General features: G+C 39.3%; 1 protein-coding gene and 1 long non-coding RNA gene across 2 annotated transcripts in view; one reads left to right on the forward strand and one right to left on the reverse strand.

The window, feature by feature from the left end:
- The window catches only part of LOC110261071 (uncharacterized), an 856,894-nt gene that overhangs the window by 404,338 nt on the left and 432,498 nt on the right, over positions 1-20,058 (reverse strand). The window lies entirely within an intron of this gene.
- LOC146406357 (uncharacterized) overlaps positions 5,265-20,058 on the forward strand; it is a 59,660-nt gene continuing 44,866 nt past the window's right edge. Inside the window, exon 1 of the long non-coding RNA XR_014811151.1 lies at positions 5,265-5,419. This is a non-coding gene — a long non-coding RNA (uncharacterized LOC146406357). The remainder of the gene's footprint in view (positions 5,420-20,058) is intronic.

The following is a 20,058-nucleotide window of genomic DNA, read 5'->3' on the forward strand; positions in this document are numbered from 1 at the left end:
ATTGCTCCTTTGCTTAATAATGAATACATTTATTTAAAATTCCAGTAAATTCATAAGAACTTCCTTGTCATCTATCAACCAACAGCACCTCACCTATCAAGTGGGAGTTGGGATATTTCTGCAGAGAAAAGGAATACCTTTTCTTACATGGAAAGGTTTAGAGCCTCTTCATTCTATGTACAAGGAGATTGACATTAGTTTCTTTATCATGTAATAAGAATAGTTCCTTCGAGTTTCTTGGTAATCTCCATTCTCTCCGTGATTGGACAAAAAGTTTTTGAATCAATGTTTCTTAGAACAGCTAAGAGCACAGTGGTCTGCAGAGGTGATTTCCAGCCACTGTGCAGGCAGATGGGGTTTCAGTTTAACCAAGAAAAAAATTATGAGTTGGTCCTTGGCTTCTTTGATGGTGAATAGGATTGTTGATTATGGTGGAGTTGGGTTATTTCAGGAACCATACAGACACCTGTGTTCAGCTGCTCGAGCTAGAGCAGGATGCACAGGAAATTCTTGGGTGGTTGGGGATGGTTTAAGACAGGACCAATGATGGATGGATAGATGAATTAGAATGCCATGTCCGTAAGCCAGTGTGGGTCAACTACAGGTTATGAGAAGAAGTGCATATGCTAATACGAATAGATAAAATGAACCACCTAGCAAATAGGCATAAAGACACTATTTAATATATATGTGAAAGATTAGCTCCAATTAGGATAAATATAAGCCTTAATTAATAAAGATAATAAAAGTGAGAAAACATATTTAGGAACACAAATCTATACTTAGATAATTTGTCACTTTAGCAAAAATTGCTGATTGTCTGTGTAATGCATTGAGGCTTCTAGACTAAAGTAGGACAGTCAGTTCCTCAAGTTTATGAACTGGCTAGAGAGATAACTAAAGAAACATTTGCAGTAGAGTATGACAAGTGCTAGGACAGATGTAAGTACAGGTTGCTCATGGAAAAGGAGTCTTTCTCAATGATGAGATGAGGGGGAAGAATGGGAAATAAAGCAAGGCTTTTCAGAAAAAGTAATAGGCTAGCTAAGATCTGAAGGATGTGTAGTGTCATCAGGTAAGTAAAGGAGTGAAACAGAGTTATTGCTAAAGAAAACAGGTAGAAAAGCTTGGTGGTGACACTGACGGCCAAATTGGTTTGGAACACTGAAATAGTTCAGGACAACCTACGTCTGAGTGTGTGGAGGATGGCAGAAGAGGACAGATGGTGTGTGGCAGGGACACCAGGTGAAGTTACTTGGGTAAACAGCAGTAAATCATTAAGAATAGGCTAAAATGAACTTTACTGCAAAGGCAATGGGAAACTCTCAAAAGGATTTAAAGCAGAGAAGTAACATGGTCAAAATGTATTTAAGAACAAAAAACCTGAACCTGAAAAGAACTGAGTTTAGTGGGTATAAGGGAATGAGCTGGAGAGAGAACAATTCGAGATTAGCAATAATCCAGAGGAAGGATTATTTAGGGTAGTGATGGTGGGGCTGGAGAGAAAAGGACAGGCTTCAGAGATCATGTAAACACAACAAATTACAGAGATCTGTTGGATGTGGAAATTGGGTGGCAGAGGTAGAGTTAAAGATGGGACCCAAGTGTCTTTCTTGGGCTCATGTGTGGATGGTACTGCCATTTACTGAGCAAGGTATCATGAAAGGAAGAACAGGTGTCTCCTCTGGCATGGGGCATGGTGGGGTTACAGAATGCATTGTGGTATTTTTTGCTTTTAATTTTTTTAAACTCAGTTGTTTATAGTACATTTGAATGCAACATTTCAGAGGGGAAATTCCAAGTGATAAGAAGGTCCAGAGTAGCCCTTGGGAATGAATGGCTGGAGTAGAGGCAAAGGTTACTGGAGTATCAGAGATCAACAGATGGATTGGCTGGAACAGACTGTGAACAATTCTCAATTCCCCTAAGATGAGAACAGAACTTGCTGCAGAGATCCAATTAAGCAGTCCAAGGTTTAGTGTCTTCAATAAGTGAGGGGGAAATTATTATCAGTCTAGAAAATGAGAGTGACAAGAAGTCAAGAGTGGTATGGCCAAATATTACAAGTAGTCTATAAGGACCAGGGATTTTTATACAAGGGTAGAAATATAAAATTTGGGAAAATGTACATTTTTGGAAGTGAGATACTTGGGATGTAAGAAAAATAAAGGTATCTTGAGAGACTTACAGGGGTGTTGGTATCCTCAGGAAAAGAGTATTTCACAGTTAAAACCAACAGTTCAGGGATGCATTTGGTGGAAAGCCTGAGAACACTGGGGAGTTTGTGTATGACAAATAGAAAACCCTGAGAACTTAGTGGAAAGATATGAGAAGAAGGGGATCAATGGAAGGTTAGGTCCACAGAGGAAGCACAGAGCAATCTGGGGATGAGAATGTGTGGAAAAAAAATGGATGAATAAAATGGAGAGTCTTAGGCAATGACCAGGATAACGGAGTGGTAATGAATGTTTGGGCATTAGTAGATTCTTACAGCTGCTGTAACAATTTATCACAAACTTAGAGGCTTAAAACAACACAAATTTTATTACCTCCCAGTTCTAGCAGTCAGAAGTCCAAAATAGGAATTTATAGGATTAAAATCTATGTGTCAGAAAGCCTAAATTTCTTCTGGAAACTCCAGGGGAGAATCTGCCCATTGCCTTTTCCAGATTCTAGAGGCTTGCCCTCATTCCTTGGCTTGTGGTCCTCTCCCAGAAAAATCACTCCACATTTCCTCCTCTTACACTTCTGCCTTCCTCTTTCCCTTATAAAAACACTTCTGCTTATGTTGGGTGCACCTAGTTAACCCAGGATATTCCCCATCTCAAATTGTTCACCACATCTGCAAAGTCCTTTTGCTATGTAACCTAACATATTCATAAGTTACTATTTTCCCATTAGACAGAAGAAGCGCTTTGAAGACAGGATGCATTTTAATGACGTAATAGGTAGAGAAAAATGTGAGTATCTGGACCCAGGTCAAAGTTTTAGATTCAGAGAGGAAAAATTGAAGGATATTTTGGCCATAGTTTCTTTGTGTGTAAATCAGTAGCAATGTGGATCTAACATATTATTGTGTTTCTTGCTTCAGAAATCAGTCATCCTTGTGAGTCTCACACTGTTATGGGAAGTTGAACAGCACAGAGTATCACAGTGGTGGAACTCAAGAACCTAGTCTTACTTGGTTCAACTTGACACTTGGATCAAGATATATGTAACTAGGAGTTCCCGTCATGGTGCAGTGGAAACGAATCTGACTAGGAACCATGGGATTGCGGGTGCAATCCCTATCCTTGCTCAGTGGGCTAAGGATCCGGCACTGCTGTGAGCTGTGGTGTAGGTTGCAGACATGGCTGGGATCCTGCACTGCTGTGGCTCTGGTGTAGGCTGGCAGCTGTAGCTCTGATTTGACCCCTAGCCTGGGAATCTCCATATGCCAAGAGTGTGGCCCTAAAAAGACCAAAAAAAAAGAAAAAAGAAAAAGAAAACTTTCTTAATCTAAATCCTCACGCCACTGCCTTCAGCATCAGTGAGAGTGACTGATGGGCAGCCTGTAATGGAGACCCTGAAGAACTAGCCTGAAGCAGAGGAGAAAGATCACGTTAAACAAGAAGCCTAATTTCTAGAGACAACATGTTGAATAAGAAAATTGAGGCTCACTGGCTTGAAAGATGCACAGAAAGCATTCTAATACATTAGTAATGATAACCAGGCAACTGGAAAGTATGATTTACACAGGCTGGCCTGTCCAAGGTGGATGATATCCTTGAGTGGACAGATGCTTAGGTGTTACCTGGATACAAATAGAGAACAGGTCTGAGTGAATGGGGCATGAAAATGGCCTATTCCATCTTATAAAATATAAATCCACTCCAGAGAACATTCCTTCCTACTTGAACATGGACTGGTCTGCAATAATGTAATTGGAGGGGAGAAAGGAAGCTTTAACTTTACAGGAGTAAGGGTTTTATTTACATAATGACAAAGTCTTAATTTTATAATTTAAAATGTTATTTTAGAAAAAATATCATGTCCATACATACCTATTTCTTTCACCTACACTATTTCCAATCATCTCCAGTTTTTTTCTGTGGTATCTGGCACAATCAATTATCCAGCACTGTGTGATGGTTAAACATTTTTGCATAATTTCAAAACCCATCTCTTTTACTTCCTAGGTTTAGAACTTTGTCACAAGTTACCCAAACTCTCTGAGCCTAAGTTTATTCATCTATAAAATGACATTAGTAATAGGGTTTCCTTTAATAGTTCTTGTGAAGATACATGAGATAGCACAGGTAAAGTGCTTAGCACAGGGCCTTGAACACAATAAATGCTCAATGAATAATAATTACTATTACTTGGCTAACATCAAAGTGTAACAGAAAGAAAACTGAACCAAAGGATGGCCCTAAGCTCTAATTCCCAATAAATCACCTCTAGCCTGTTCACTTCTATCTTTTAAATGTGAATAATATCTGTGCCAACAGATTGTCTCGGCTTGTTCTGTGAATTAGCAGAATCACGAATATTTGTAATTTGTAAAAGATATTTTAAGTGTAAGGTGCAGAAAAGAAGTAAATATTTACCACAATAGCACTATTTGTGTTCCAAAAATTAACATAAGGGCAAATAAAACACAAGGTTGAGACCTTATCTAACTTCCATCATTTATACAATAGAAACAGTAGTTATTATTCTGCCAGATTTTCAAGCCAATTGAATGGGTCTGTCTTAGGTCAATCTTGGATTTTAAAAAAGCCTGGAAGCTGCATTTTATTTAATTATCTATTGATAATATAATAAAGTTCAATGTGTATTTTAAAATACCTACTATGTACTACACATAATCTAGTAGTAAAATTTAGATATAGAGAATTAGGACCCTTGAATTTGATCTGTTATAAAAATTTGTAGTGACATTGACCTTATAATGTATGTGTTTCCGTTGAGTCATCTATTAAAAGACTATTATGCTACTTATCTACTATGCAAAGGAACTATAAATTGGTTTGAATGTTAAGCTCCACTCAGGAAAAACACCGTCTAAGCAAAAGCCTCACCATTGTGTCATTCCTGCCTTTGGTGCCATGGTTAATAGATGCAGAGTACAAACCACTGAATTATGCATTCGCCCTTATAGTTCTGCCCCAGAGCAAGGTACTGTTGGAAGCCAGCCCAGGAAAGGGCAGCAGAAAAAGTGCCTGGTTTTGAAAAACTGATGAGAAGAGGATGTGATAAGAGACGACAAGCAGACCCAGAGCAATATCCTCTGAGGCTGTGTCCACTGACACAACCCCTGCCATTGGTTAGGAGCCAATATTTTAACCAAACTGATTGATTGACTGAGAATGCTAAGAAAGGATCTCCCAGGAAGCACACAGGCAAACCACTTCATGGAAAGATGACCTGACTGAAGGTAAGCAATTCACATGTGAAACAGAGAGCAAGAGAGGGTTCAGGTTTTTTTGTTTTTGTTTTTGTTTTTGTTTTTTTACAAAAGTCTCTGCTGTATGAATGAAAGTCCCAATATAATAAGCAACATTGATACATCACTTTATAGTTTATAAAGCCCTTTCACACACACAATCACATTTAACTCTTATTGGCCCAAAGGTTCTGAGAATTCTGTATGTGCCTGCCTTCTGGGTCAGCAGAAAGTACAACACTTTTCTCTGTGTCCTCACAGATTCACTCTGGTTTCAGTCCTTCACATAAACTCCTAGATGATCTGCCACCTTTCTCAACAGCCTGGACACTGTCTTCATGCATTCCGGCTGAAGTCACAGCCTTTTGTTCTTATTAGTAGACACAGTCTCATATTTGGGCATAGGCTGTCCCTAGGACTACATTTTTGGCCCCTTCTATTTATTTGTACATTCCATTTCTCCTGTCTCTTTTCTTATGTATCATAGGGTTATACAATTCCACTCCCTGAAATCTTAAATTACCTGGGTTCAAATGGCCTATTCATACTGTCATTGAATTTGAGAGGTGGAGGAGACCTCGGAGATCTTATAATCAAACATTCTACCCATAGTAGAACCCCTTCTATAGCACTGCTGGCTATTCAGTCTCAGTATGAATGGTCCCAGTGAAAAGGAGTTCACCGATTTGGCAGCCCATTCCAATGGATTGCATTTCTCTAAATGATAATAATGATGCCTCCTATCCCACCTGTCATTCTTACAATGTCACCTGGAGACTTCTCCCACTGAGAGTGGAGCTTAGGGCTCCTCCACTTGAATCTGAACAGAGCTTGAGACTGCTCCAACCAATAGAGTGTAGCAGAGCAATACTCTGCTACTTCTGAGGCCAGCTCACAAAAAGATGATAGCTTCCAGCTTGCTTACTCTGGTATGTTTGTTCTGGGAAAACCAGTCATCACGCTGTGAGGAACTCCGAGCTCACCACACAAAGACAACAAATGGCAAGGCCCATCTGGAGAGAAACTGCGGACCTCAGGCCAATATCCACCTTTTTAAATTGTGAGTGAGTGACACTTCAGATGATTCCAGTCTGCAGCCTTAGAGCCACCCTATCTGGCACCAAGTAGAGCAGAAATGAGCTATTCATCCACACAGAGCTATGTCTCTTTAGTTCACAGGGCTCAGTATGGAGAGGACGAGGGCTCTAGATGCTGAAAAGCCTTCTTCTCATTGGGACCTGATTTAGACAGAGATTCTAGACTTAAAGCTGAGGCCTTAAAAGAATGAGATTCAGGGGCTTGGAAGGAGGACCTAAGTATATTTTGCATGTGTAGAGATTTGAATTGTTGTGGCCAGAAGGCAGATTGTGACAAGACTATATTTTCCTACAAGCTACAATATTTCCCATTCTACTTGCTCACCTTACAATGTGATGTTGAGGCTCTTCCCACTGAGAGGTGAGGTCTGTGTTCTCTCCCCTTGGATCTGGGCAGAGACTTGTTATTGTTTCAACCAATGGAGTTAGGGAGGGGGGATGCTATGTGGCTTCCAAGGCTAGATATTTGAGGGATGCCCACTCCACGCTGAAAAAGCCTGCTATGGATGCTGTGAGAAAGCTCAAATTAGCCCAGGTGGCAAGGATACATGGAGAGGCCCCCACAGAAAGGAACTAAGGCACCAACCAACATCTAGTTCAAGTGAAGGAGCCTCCAGATGATTCAAAGTGCCCCAGATGATGTCATGTGGGACAGAGATAAGCTGTATACACTAAACTTTGTCTAAATTCATGAAGAAATTCTGTTTTTTTTTTTGTTTTCAGCTACTGATTTTAGGGCTAACTTATTATGCAGTATTAAATTGCTAGGTAAATCCCTATATGGGAGGGCATAGCCCTATATTAGGGATAGAGCCCTGTATTGGGACAGAACCCTTTATTGTGGTAGAGTTCTGAATGTGGGAGAGAGCCCTGCATTAGAGGGTAAATACTGTAGATTCTTGAAATGGGACACAGCCTTATATGAAGGTTAAGCCCAATATCAAGAGGCAGAAACACAAAATTCTAGTCTACTCTGTACCACTCACTGGAAGACCTTGGGCCAGGCATCTAAATGTCTCAAGATCTTAGGCGCTTCATCTGAAAAATTGACATGATAACTGTTTTCACCTAAGGGAAGACAGTTTTGAGGTTAGAATGGATCCTGTTCTACACTGCCACTAATTCGTCTGAAATACTCTTTGTGACCTGCCATTGTGATCAAACTTGAGATTTATTTTCAAACAGAAAGCCTCCATGGTGAAATGGAGTAGAAAAAAATAGTGCCAGTAGTAGTAAAAAAAAAAAAAAATCCTCTTGCTTTTTGTGTCTTCTAAACCATTCCTTCAAAAAACCCCACCCAACCCCTGTTAATATATAGATCTTTAACTGAGGCTTTTCCCACAGATAAGAGCAAATGCTATTTTTTCAACACCTACAAATAAAATAGGGTATACATGTATGTTTCCCTTTTAAAATCAAGTGTAAAGTGTAAGGTTTACTCTTCTATTTTGCATTTGGTCCCTGTGCTGCAAAGAAAACAGGCTAATTTTCCAGAATTCTTGCAAATAATATACTTTTACAATAAGGGCATATGTTCCTAAGTACAAAGCCAATACTTTAAATAAACTAATTTTCCATCTAAAGATTTAAAGCATGATGTCATTTTGCCTAAAATCTCTGATATAATAGAAAGACAGGAGATCGACTAAGTGGTTTGTCAAAAATGAAAGAGAAGGATACCTCTTCGGAATACAACCCCATTGTCTAAATTCTGAAGCAAAACTACCAAACATTATAGAATTACTGGGCTGTGCAAAAGCGCTTCTGCTGTTATTCCTGAATAAGGGGTTTAGATAAAGATGTCCCTTATCACATACTGAATTTACTCTCAAAAAAAAAAAAAAAAGAAAGAAAGAAAGAGAGAGAGAAAGAAAGAAAGAAGAAAAAAAAGCGATCCTGCTTCTTTGGGCTATGTGGCTTCAGATTTACAAAGCGAAAGTGGTACCCACATTCCAAACAAAAAGGGGCTCTTAGGGCTACCTCTTCCTCCTCCTGACTTGAATCTCTCTTCTTCTCCCATGTTTTCACACCCTTAATCTTCTCCCCAAAAGATAAATCTTCAAGTTTTTTTTTTCTTAATTGATCATTTTGACGTCAGGTCATTTTAGAACCGGTGATTAGTAAATATGATAAATTACTGGTAGCAGGTTTGCTTTTGCAGGTTTGAAGTTTTGATGCATTAGGTATTTCCACCCAGGAAAATTATAACTCTGGACAACATAAACTTCTAAATATTCAGGTGGAAAACTAACTAGTTTATCAGAAATTTTGCTTTGTATTTGAAATGTATGTCCTTTATATTGACAAGATATATGTATTGAAATGTATGTCCTTTATATTGACAAGATCTATTATTGGTATCTGCTATTGTTTAAAATATTTTCAAATATTTTCTCAGTCTAGTTCATTAAGTCCAGAGGTATTCCTGAGAGTTTAAATCAGGTTGATTTTTACCATTCTATGTCCCATAAAAAATTTCAAGGCATAGGCAGAGAAAACGTCCCTTTGTTTGAGGTATGTGTTTGATATAAATATAATTTATATCAAAGATAATTTCTTTATCTTTAAGATAAAGATAATTTCTTTATCTTTTTCTTTATCTTTAAATAAAAGATAATTTCTTAGAGTTTTGCCCCAGAATTGGTAGGTTTGCTTTCTCTTTTTCTTCATCTGTTTATGCTCCCTCTGAAAGGGTCTTTGGACAAAAGAGTTAACAAACGGCACATAAAGCAAATATCCAGATGTTTATATTCCTAGGCTGTTGTTTACACAAATTTTTCAGTGTTTGAGATTATGGGTGTCCCTCCCTGAGATGTGAGAGGCTGGAGTAGGCTTGTTTACATGAATTCCTCTCTGGAAATACACATGGCTTCACATTAGAAGCAGCAGGAGGATTTTCAAGGGAGAGAATTTCAGGACAGTGTACAGAATCAGAGCCTGGGGGTCATGACCTTGCCTATTGATCCAGCCTCTCTAATTTCCACAGCTTGCTGAGGCTTGTTCTTCCAGCCTGCTGGTGTACATTAGAGCAGAAATCCATAACATGGCCATGTTCATCCAAGCACAGGAAGAAACTAAATTAAATGTTAAAAAACAATCTGAGGCTAGAGTTGGAGACAATTCATCATGATCCTAGACGCCAGGCAGGTGGGATGACCAAGGATTCCTCAGCCAATAGACCCCCAAACAGAATATGGAAAGGCCTTGGTGCCTCATTTGTCAGGGACACAACAGAGAGACTGAAAACACACAAAGGTCAGCTCTTTTGGCTGCAATATATTTTTCCTCAAAAAAGAGATATTACATATCTGAGAAGCATAACTGCAGTAAATTAGCAGAAAGATTTGGGAGAAATGAATGGAATTTCTTATGAAATGTATATTTGGGCAGGGTTTGGCAAATTCTCAAAGCTAAGATGCTTCTGGGCTGGCCTTGCATTTTTGTCCCTATGTATTCCTATGCTGGCGGTTTAGATTTATATTGCAGGAAGGAGAATGTCTTGCCAGAGTCACCACCATCACTCTGGGTGACAGAGATTCAGAACAACAGCACCTCTGGCACCTCAAAATGAAGTCAGTGTGTTAAGGCAAAGGATGCCAGACACCCTGATGTTCTAAAACATCTCGATGATGCACTGCATTGTTCACTTTTCATCTGGGTGTTTCACCTCAAGTAGACAGAGCTGAAGGCAGCCCTGCTCAAGGCATATTGGACAATGCCGAAACTGCCCTTTTCTGCTTTGTTCCTTCATCTCATTTATATTGGACAAGGGGCTCATGCCATTTATTTGCCATTTACTTATTGATTAATCTAAAATGTTTAACCTGAAAGAGGCATCACAAATGGCAGGTTGTTCTGCTGGGAGCTGCCTCAAATGCTGGGATGCATTCCTCAAAAGGCATTATCCAGGTACAATCCCATTTTAATGAACAGGATGCAGCTCAGCAGGGCATTGTTTAGGGAATTTGGCCCCTGTTTGGGTGGTGGCAAGAATGCATCAAGGATGGTTTAAAGGTTGACAGAATTGTGTTAAATAATAAGAGTAACATTCCAGCAGAACATATTCAGGGAATCCTTGCATGCACAACACTCCATAGATCTACAAAGGGGGGAAAAAATGATTCTGCAGTTTAGAATTAGTTTAGTTAGGCTAAAATTCTTTTTGTACGATAATATCTCACTGGGCTACAATAGAAAGGTTTTCTTGGTTTTTGTTCGTTTGTTTGTTTTGAGGGGAGGGGGCCAAGGACAAAAGGGAAAGTGGAGAAACACATGAATCTGCTAGCAAATCAAGATGGAGCAAGAATTCAGGAGCGGAGGAGTTCCCATCGTGGCACAGTGGTTAATGAATCCGACTAGGAAGTTGCGGGTTCGGCCCCTGCCCTTGCTCAATGGGTTAACGATCCAGCGTTGCCGTGAGCTGTGGTGTAGGTTGCAGATGCGGCTCGGATCCCACGTTGCTGTGGCTCTGGCGTAGGCTGGTGGCTACAGCTCCGATTAGACCCCTAGCCTGGGAACCTCCATATGCCACGGGAGCGGCCCAAGAAATAGCTAAAAAAGACAAAAAAAAAAAAAAAAAAAAAAAAAAAGAAAAAAGAAAAAAGAATTCAGGAGCTAAAAGAGAGAGTGGAGGAAACTGAAGTTCCAGAATAGTAAAGGACTTTCTGGTCACACATGCCCATCTTCTCCTACAGGGCTGTGGTCAGAGCATGGCCCTGCAGCCAAAAGTCTGTGGGGGTTTGTCACCTGTCTCTATTGCTTACTACCTGCATGCACCTTGGACAAATTAATTTATCTCTTTGTTTTCTCATCAGTAAACTGGGGATAATACATCATTCAAATAGTGTCATGAGAATTAAGTGAGATAATATATCCACAACATTTCACAGTGCCTGGTAAACACTCAACAGATAATGTTATTATTCTCATCTGTCTTTTCGCTTTTAGGGCTCTGCATATCTTTTACTTATGGATTCATTTAAAGTAAACACATCCATCCATATAAAAAAGTGTTCAAATCATAAGAGTACAATGAATCTTCACAAAGTGATCACATATCCCTACCCAGATAAACAAATAGAACTTTCTCAGAACCCCAGAAGTCATTTCCTGCCCCTCAGTCATGACCTCTCCCGAAAAACATAACTACTAGTGGAATTTCTCTATTAATTTTGCCTGTTTTCAACTTTATATAAATGAAATCATGCCATATTATTCTTTTGTACTTGGTTTCCCCTTCTCAGTACTATGTTTGTGAGCTCCATTACTTGTTGTAACAGCAATTTGTTAACCTCATTGTGGGAGATACTGCACTGTATTTCCTCTTTATAGAATCACGAAACACTAATGTATTCTAAACAGCTGGGAGGAGTATGAGAAATAATTTGTTAAGTAAGAGTATCAAAGTTGGATATTATTTACTTTAAAATTTTATTCAGTATGTGTGACTGGGTCACCATACTGTACAGTATAAAAAACAGTGATAAAATATTGGGGAACAAAAAAATAAAAAATAAATTAAAAAATAAATTAGAGATCATTCAAAGTGATACCCAAACTTTATCTTAGTCATTTGCACAGTAAAAGTTTTATTGAATGGGAAAAAAAGTGGTTGTTGCAGCTGTCACCTTAACTTCTCCACAGCCAACAATGCTTAACTGTCATTGATTCATTATCACAGAGCAATTGACAAATTGTTGTAGTACCCTGAGCTTTGTTCCATCTGGACAAACCAAGGTCTGTGCTTGCATGGACAGCAGCCAATAACAGAATGCCATCAGAATGAATGGCTGTGAACTACTGAGCAAGCCTCAAGTCCTTGTTTTCTAGATGGAAAAACTAAGTCCCAGAAGAAATAAATTCCTTCTCCCCATGATCACATGGTCAGTGAGTAAGACAGTTACAGTGGAATGGAAAGGAAGAACAAGAATAGAGGAGTTGGGATGTTGGTTGGAGCAAAAGTATAGCTACTGGAATAGGGCTACTTTATTCCAGCCTCTGAGCTGTGGCTTGTTCTGTGTGAGGACCACTTGCTTGCAGCTCAAATAATCTTTTAATAGCATAAACTGTCCCAGAGCCTCTTGGTTTTGTTTGTTTGTTTGCTTTGCAGTTTCAGAGCACAGTGAAGCACTTCTTTTAGTTAAAAATATTCTATACTCTGAAGACTGTAAATATCAGTTTCCCCTTAATATACTTTGAATTTTCAAAAGAAAATTTGGTGTCTGGTCATACAAAGCATTTTTCTACCAATAAATGTTATCTGCTGAGAGCACCAACATTTGTCCTCTCCTTGGTAAAACAGAATGTTATCATTTCTTCAAGCATATGAAATTGATGTCTGTAGTCAAGTTTATTTAAATTTATTTATTTATTTATTTATTTTTGTCTTTTCTAGGGCAGCACCCACAGCATATGGAGGTCTAATCGGAGCTATAGCCACCAGCCTACGCCAAAGCCACAGAAACACTGGATCTGAGCCACATTTGTGATCTATACCACAGCTCACAGCAACTCTGGATCCTTAACCCACTGAGCGAGGCCAGGGATAGAACCTGCAACCTCATGGTTCCTAGTCGGATTCGTTAACCACTGAGCCATGATGGGAACTCCATGTGGTCAAGTTTAAATCAGTAGGAACATTAAGAAGTAGAGAGTCAAAAGTAATGCATGGAGCCCACCAGGAATGGGAAAGTGTATGCCCTGAGACTGCATTTATGAGGAACACGTATTTTAATGGGAGAGACTACAAACTACAAATGTGAGAGTGTGGCTCTTTTGCAGCTGTTTTTCCCAACCCCACCCTCCATAATTTAATCAAGCTTCCCTGTAACCAAAAACCATAAATTGGAAAAGTGTATTTTTGCCTGAACAAGATCTGTATATAACTGATATAATACATTTGTTTCTGTTTTCCAAGTAGTGAAATGGTTTATGTATTTGCACATCAATGCTTTTAAATATTTTTACTTTGCATGTTTCCATTTTCATGTTTTTTGTAATTATTCTGTGCTCTCATTTTATAAAGATTCTTTTTTATCATATGAAATATATTTTTGAATACTTTCTCCTATATTCTTCTATAAATTTGATGTTTCAATGTAATTTCAGGCTTTGAAACATTTTATTCTTTAGTAATGTATAATTTAGTTCCTATCTATTTCTAAAAGGAATACAAAGTGTATGTTAAAACTCTGAGTGTGTAAAACCCTTTTTTTTTCTGAATGGATAAATGGACCGGGCTTGCTCATTCCATTTAAACAAGAAACAAATGAACATAAATCAGAGAAATGCAAAGGATATATATAAGGTACACATGTTTGCTTCCATTTGAAGCAAAATAGGGAAAAAGGCAGATTGTGGGCAATCACTGTTCATCGATTCAGCTCCTATGTGGTTGATTCAATATAGTTGTTAAAATTATGGATTATTTCAGTTGCTATTACCAGTTTATCTAGATTTGAGAGCACAAATGGATCTCTGTGAGAAATGAAGTGACTACCATAAATTCATGGTAATTATGAAGTTTAAAAATAGAGTCCTCTTAGCTATGATCACTAATCAAAGAAAGAACCTTACATGTGCTCAATGAGGAAAGGATTGTTCGTCCTAAAGTGGCTCGCACCCTCCATCTCCCCATCCTTTCACATATAATGTATTTCCTGATTATAATCACAATCAGAAAGACTCATCTTTTGGAATTAAGGAGAGGAAGTGTCTTCTGGGATCCACCTGGGCCATATCTACATACCTGCCATGATTATGACTCTATTGAAAACTTCCCAATCAAATAGGTGTTTTCGGTCATCATAAGAGCTGATTGTCATTAATGGCAAAACAATCAATGGGACTGATGTTATGTCAGGCACCTTAACAACTGAATTGGATCAACCATGCATGAGTCCATAGATAGCTCATTGACTGGCTATTATTGTGGCTGATAAAACCAAGTCAACTGGAAAAGAGCTTTTTCTGTCTGGCCTTGTAGAAAACCTTGAGTCTTTACTGTGGAATCATCCAAGATGACTGGCCCTTTGAAGCAGCAACTGGCATAAGACTAGAGGGATTATGACCACAACAAGAGGTCCTAGCATAGAGATTCAAATCAAAGAGACCTCTGGCTCTTGCAAATATGCAGTTGAGAGCATTCCATTATTGGCTTACAAGAGTAGAACTAATTAAATCCATGGACATTTAAATATTTTTCTGGTGGCATGATAGTCAAAAGAAAGAATAATACATGGATGAGATACATCAGTGAAGTATTGATCAACTCACATTTGTGGAAGAAATCTTGCTAAATGCACAGCTCCAAGCCTTTTCCTACTACAGAAGCAACTGATAGGGCCAGCTATTAGGACTGAGCTATTTAAACTGGCATAGTTGGGAAACACTACAGATACTATCCCCAGAATGCTAGCAGACTGCCTAGAAGGAGAGGGAAGAATTTGGACATGTATAATATCACTTGCACATTAGCCCTAGATCTTGGGAATAGACTCCTCTATATAAGCTGACTTGAGTATCATAGTTATCAAGAAAAGCAGGCTGTCCTTTTTATGGAAACACACCTTTGTATCTATCAAAGCTGTCTGTCTATGGGTTATGTCAGGGACAATGACACCCAACCTGAAAAAGTCAGGAATAAAAGCAGACCCAAAGAAGGTCTTACAAGTGAAGTCCAAGTGAGCCTCGGACATCTAGATTAAGTGGAACAGTTTGACTTAACACTTGTCACCCCTGCATGAGCTTCACTATTGCTAGACAGTATGCATGACAATACAAAATAACAGATGCCATTTTTAAGTGCTGCTGTCCTCAAAAAGTTGTGAATCAAAGCAAAGGTGACCTCACTGAGAAGAAGAAGAAAAAAAGTAGGAAGGGAATGGGACACAGCTCAAGGAATCTGTAAACAGTCACAGTAATTTTAATATGCCAGGCACTGTTCCCTGTGTATATTTCTATAAGGTCTTATGTCATAAGTTTCATTTAACAGGCAGTGAAATAAAAGTTCAGAGAGGTTAAACTACTTGTTTAGGCTCACACAATAAATAAAAGTTTTGACTCTGGCTCATGTGGTTTCCACCACACCTCAGTATGACACATTGATAGACTTCAAATCCCTCCAGACCTTCTAGGCCTTTCTTTGGCCATAAGCATAGACAGAATCTTAAACAAGAGAAAAAGTAAATTAAGATCTTAATCTATTAATGCAAGCATAGTCCCCCAGCCCCCATACATGCAGGTACATGCGCACAGGTGCACACACACACACAGACACATGCATACATAGACATATGTAGCTAGAGCTGCCAAATGAAACACAGGAGCCCAGCTAAAGTTGAATTCAGATAAGAGGTGAAAAAAATTTTGTACAACTACATTCCAAATATTGCTCGGGACATTCTTATTCTAAAAAATTATTCACATTTATCTGGCATTTAAATGTAAGTGGGCATCTAGTGTTTTTATTTGATAAATATAGCAACTCTTAATACCTGCCATTTCTTCTCATATCGTATGACCTATAGAGTTACATGCACACACAGAGAGTTATACAAACACATAAATGGAAGAAGTATAAATTTATTCCACATAATTCAGATGGAAAAAATAACTTCAAATAAGCTTTATATGTTCTAAATGAAATAAAAATATGCCTCTGAGCCTTTATTCATAGAATGGTGATGTTTTAATCTCAGTCATGTTGGGGAGATTCCTTCATTTCCGTAAGGTTATATAAGAATCTGGGGGCAATTATGTTGTCAAAGGAATATGGGAGAATGACCCTTGCTCTTGGGTCACATCACCAAGACACGTTAGAAGCTCTATTCACATAGCACCAACAGTAGGTCAGGGGCTATTTCACCCCTGGCTCCCACCCATAGCTTGGTGGCCAGGCAGCCAGCCAAGTACTCCATCCAGCCTCCTCAAAGTGGGAATGAGACACAGTACCTCCCCTCTGCTTTACAGATACATGACATCCCTTGTCTTAGGGACACTGTCTATGTCTCTTGAAAAATCTAGTTTTATTTATTCTATAATCTAAGACTTTGCAAAGCAAACCTGTATCTGCTGTCCCTGGCCAAGAGACAATCCTAACCACCATAGTACAGAAATTTGAAGCTTATTTGTTTTGGTAGGCAAAGGTAGAAAGGGTAACTCCAGAGAAGAAGAGGACAGTGTAAATTTATGCTTATGAATAACATGAACAGTGCTACATATATAAAGTCCAGGCTTTTAAAAAATGCTTTACATGTTATTCACAAGGACCCTTTTATTATTCCCATTTTACAGATAAAGAAACTGAGTTAGAAAAAGAGATTAAAAGTTACTTGCCCAAGACCACCCAGTGAGTAGTTGCCCTGTATAAGGTAGGCTATGTATAACAGGAGTGGGGATCTCAGTAAGACATGGGTGGGGAGTTTGGAGAACACTAAGGAGCATTTCTGGGAAGAAGTCTGAACTGAGAATTTGGAAAAATAGGTGGGAAATGAAAGGAAGTCTACACTGAGGAAACCAAAGGAGTGTCACACAGAGGCATGGACCTGTGTGCTGTTGGGGGAACTACAGGTTGCTGTAATTGCAGGTATGATAGAGGATGGGGCTAGAAGGAAATGGAGGAGTTTGAACCTCACCCTAGAAGCTAAGAAGAGCCATTGAAGTGTTTTAATCAGAAGAGTGACGTGGGAGTTCCCACTGTGGCTCAGAGGTAACGAACCTGTCTAGTGCCCATGAGGATGCGGGTTCAATCCCTAGCTTTGCCCAGTGGGTTAAGGATAGGGTGTTGCTGTGAAGCTGTGGTGTAGGTTGCCAATGTGGCTTAGATCTGGTGTTGCTGTGGCTGTGGTGTGGGCCGGCAGCTATAGCTCTGATGCAACCCCTAGCTTGGGAACTTCCATATGCCGCAGGTGCTCTAAAAAAAAGACAAAAAAAAAAAAAAGAAGAAGAAGAAGAAGAAGCGTGAAGTGATCAGATTCATAATTCTGCAGCTGTGAGAGGTGGGGGTCAGAGAGCAGCAAAAGTGGCAGCAAGGAGACCAATAACCCAGGCAAGAGCCCTAAGTCTTAAGGAAGACAGAAATAGAGATAAGATTTGGGGACAAACAGGCATGGGAGGAAATATTTAAAATTATATCTGGCCATTTAAAAAATTTGAAATGTTTGCTGGATATCCAAGTGAAGAAATCAATTAGCCTGTTGGATATATAAATCTGGAGCTTAGTAAAAATGTCTGGGCTATACATATAAATGTGGGGGTCACTGGCATACAGATGATATTTAAAGCAATGAGATAAAGGCAGCCACCTATGGAGAAAAGTGTAGGTTGAGAAGAGAAGAGGGCTGAAGGCAAAGCTTTATAGAAAGAAGCTTCCATAAATCCCTTTAGGAGTAATGTTTATAAAAGAAAAGAATATGACACAGGCCCTCTCCTGGAGTAGCAGGAAGTCTACTTTAGACGATAAATATAGGATCAGTTAACTGAAACTTTGTTTTGTCTTATAAATTTGGTTTTATTATCCAAAATTCAGTTATAATAGACTATTTTTAATATGGTGATTTGAGCTTGGAAAGATATCAGGAGTTTACACATAGCCTTCACCTGACTCTCCAGATGAACTCACATCAAAGCGCAGGTTAGAGTCCGATGTCTTTTTATGAAATTACTATTTTGCTATTTATCTACTAGGTGATGTAAAAAGAGGGGATTGCTGGTGCTCTAGCTGGGCATCTGCTCCTGCTGTCCCTCAACAGGCCCTGAGGGTGAGTGTGGTCCTCACAGCTTCTTGTCAGAAAGAAATGGGCTAGAACTATAGGAGAGCTGATGAAAAAGAGGCTCTGCTGTTTGAATTAATGAACTGCTTTCCTGCCTACCCTGGACTTTAAGTTGCCCCCTTGCTGTGAAATTTGGCAGTCAGTATATTAATTTGGGTTCTAGCTCTCATTTTGATCAGATTTATCCCTGGCTTCCATTGTAGCTTATCACACAAGTGATTAGTCCTTTCTTCCTTTATTGTGTCTGGAATTAGGCCAATTTTCTCATTGTGCCTCCCCTATATGGGTGATTTCCGTTTTGGTGCTGTCATTCCTGCAAAGATGCCTATTAAATATCCAAAAAGAGAGAGAGGTCAGTTTGACAGATAGTCAAGTCTGGAACCCAGTGCTAAGTTACCTCTTCATTCCTGGGTATGCATCTTCTCAAATCCTCCACCACCACCATTAACCCCTGAACTCTCTGACAGCCTACAAGACAAGAGTTTCAGGTTGGGCCATCTCATTGTGCCACTGTGAGCTCCTGAGGTCCAGGGCAGCAGACCCAGGGCAGGAACAACATATGCAGTATAAGCCTGAGCACAATGCTCCCAGGGCATACCTGTGTAAAGTTGGTGGGAGCCTGCAGAGGACTGCATCTGCAGTAGTGGCTGGCACAAAATACAGGTGAGGCTAAGAAACTTGAGAGGCATAAGAAATCTTTGGAACAGTCACTCATTCCAGGATCAACATGCTGTCTCTTTCCTGGCTGCCTGTTAAATGTCAACACTTGACCTTAATTCTCAGCTGAGTAGAAAGGTATCCTATGTTCAAGAAACTGTTTTGCACTATAGTAGAATTTAGAATCAGAGAGAAGTAGTCCAGGATATAAGGAAGAAGTCTATGTCTATCTCAGGGCCCCACAACTGTAGGTGGGCTTATGCTGTCCTGAGCTCCTGTTATATCCACAGCAGACTTCTGTTGAGTCCTATCCAACCAGGACCCTTGCATGTCACATCTATCCCTTTCCCTTTCTGTAATATCTTCTCCTTTTATTAATGTTCTCTTTTGTATTTGAACAATAAAGAGCAATGGCTCTTCTCTCTGTGACACAATCTACTGGGTCTGAAAAATAGCTGTAATAGCTTTTGACAAGGAAGAAGCTACAGCTTATAACTAGTCTTAGCAATAACTCCATTTGAAACTTTTAAACAGTAATGTGCACTTTTTAAAAAAATAGAGTTTCCCAGCAACCCACTGACCAGATTATGCCCTTGGAAGAAGCAACAGGGGCTCAGAGAAACTCCATGACAGGATCACTTTGGCATTTGTCTCAGGGCAGAAAGTGCCCAACAGCAAGCTTGGATGAGAGGGCTCAGCTTAATCAGCAGCTTAATAAATGTTGATAATAGTTTATTATCTCCCCTTATTCTTGTAGCACTCTCCTATTAAAGGAGCTGCGAGTGGTTGTTTTCAATGTCAAAATTTTTTGAGGCAGCAAAATTGACCAGCGTCATGTGGATTGGTAAAGAATTTATAAATCAGGGACTGTTTTCCCATCACCCCACCCCACTTTTGCCATATGTAGGTTCAATTTAAGACATTATTCTTTAAGCAATATATAAGTGTGCTCTCACTGCAAGTATGACCACCTACCTGCCATGGCTTAACCATCTACACCATTGGCTTACTTGTAAGAACCTTGGCAGAGGGTTTTTCTCAAATGCATTTGCTCCTTCCGCTCATCAACAAGTGTCTCTGTCCTGTAAGTCCATCAGAAAATAAG

Source organism: Sus scrofa, chromosome 1, assembly GCF_054392235.1.
Source record: "Sus scrofa isolate SSC_HxYL_T2T_F1_AM1 chromosome 1, Sscrofa_HxYL_maternal_Yorkshire_Landrace_v2.0, whole genome shotgun sequence".
Lineage (NCBI taxonomy): Eukaryota > Metazoa > Chordata > Mammalia > Artiodactyla > Suidae > Sus > Sus scrofa.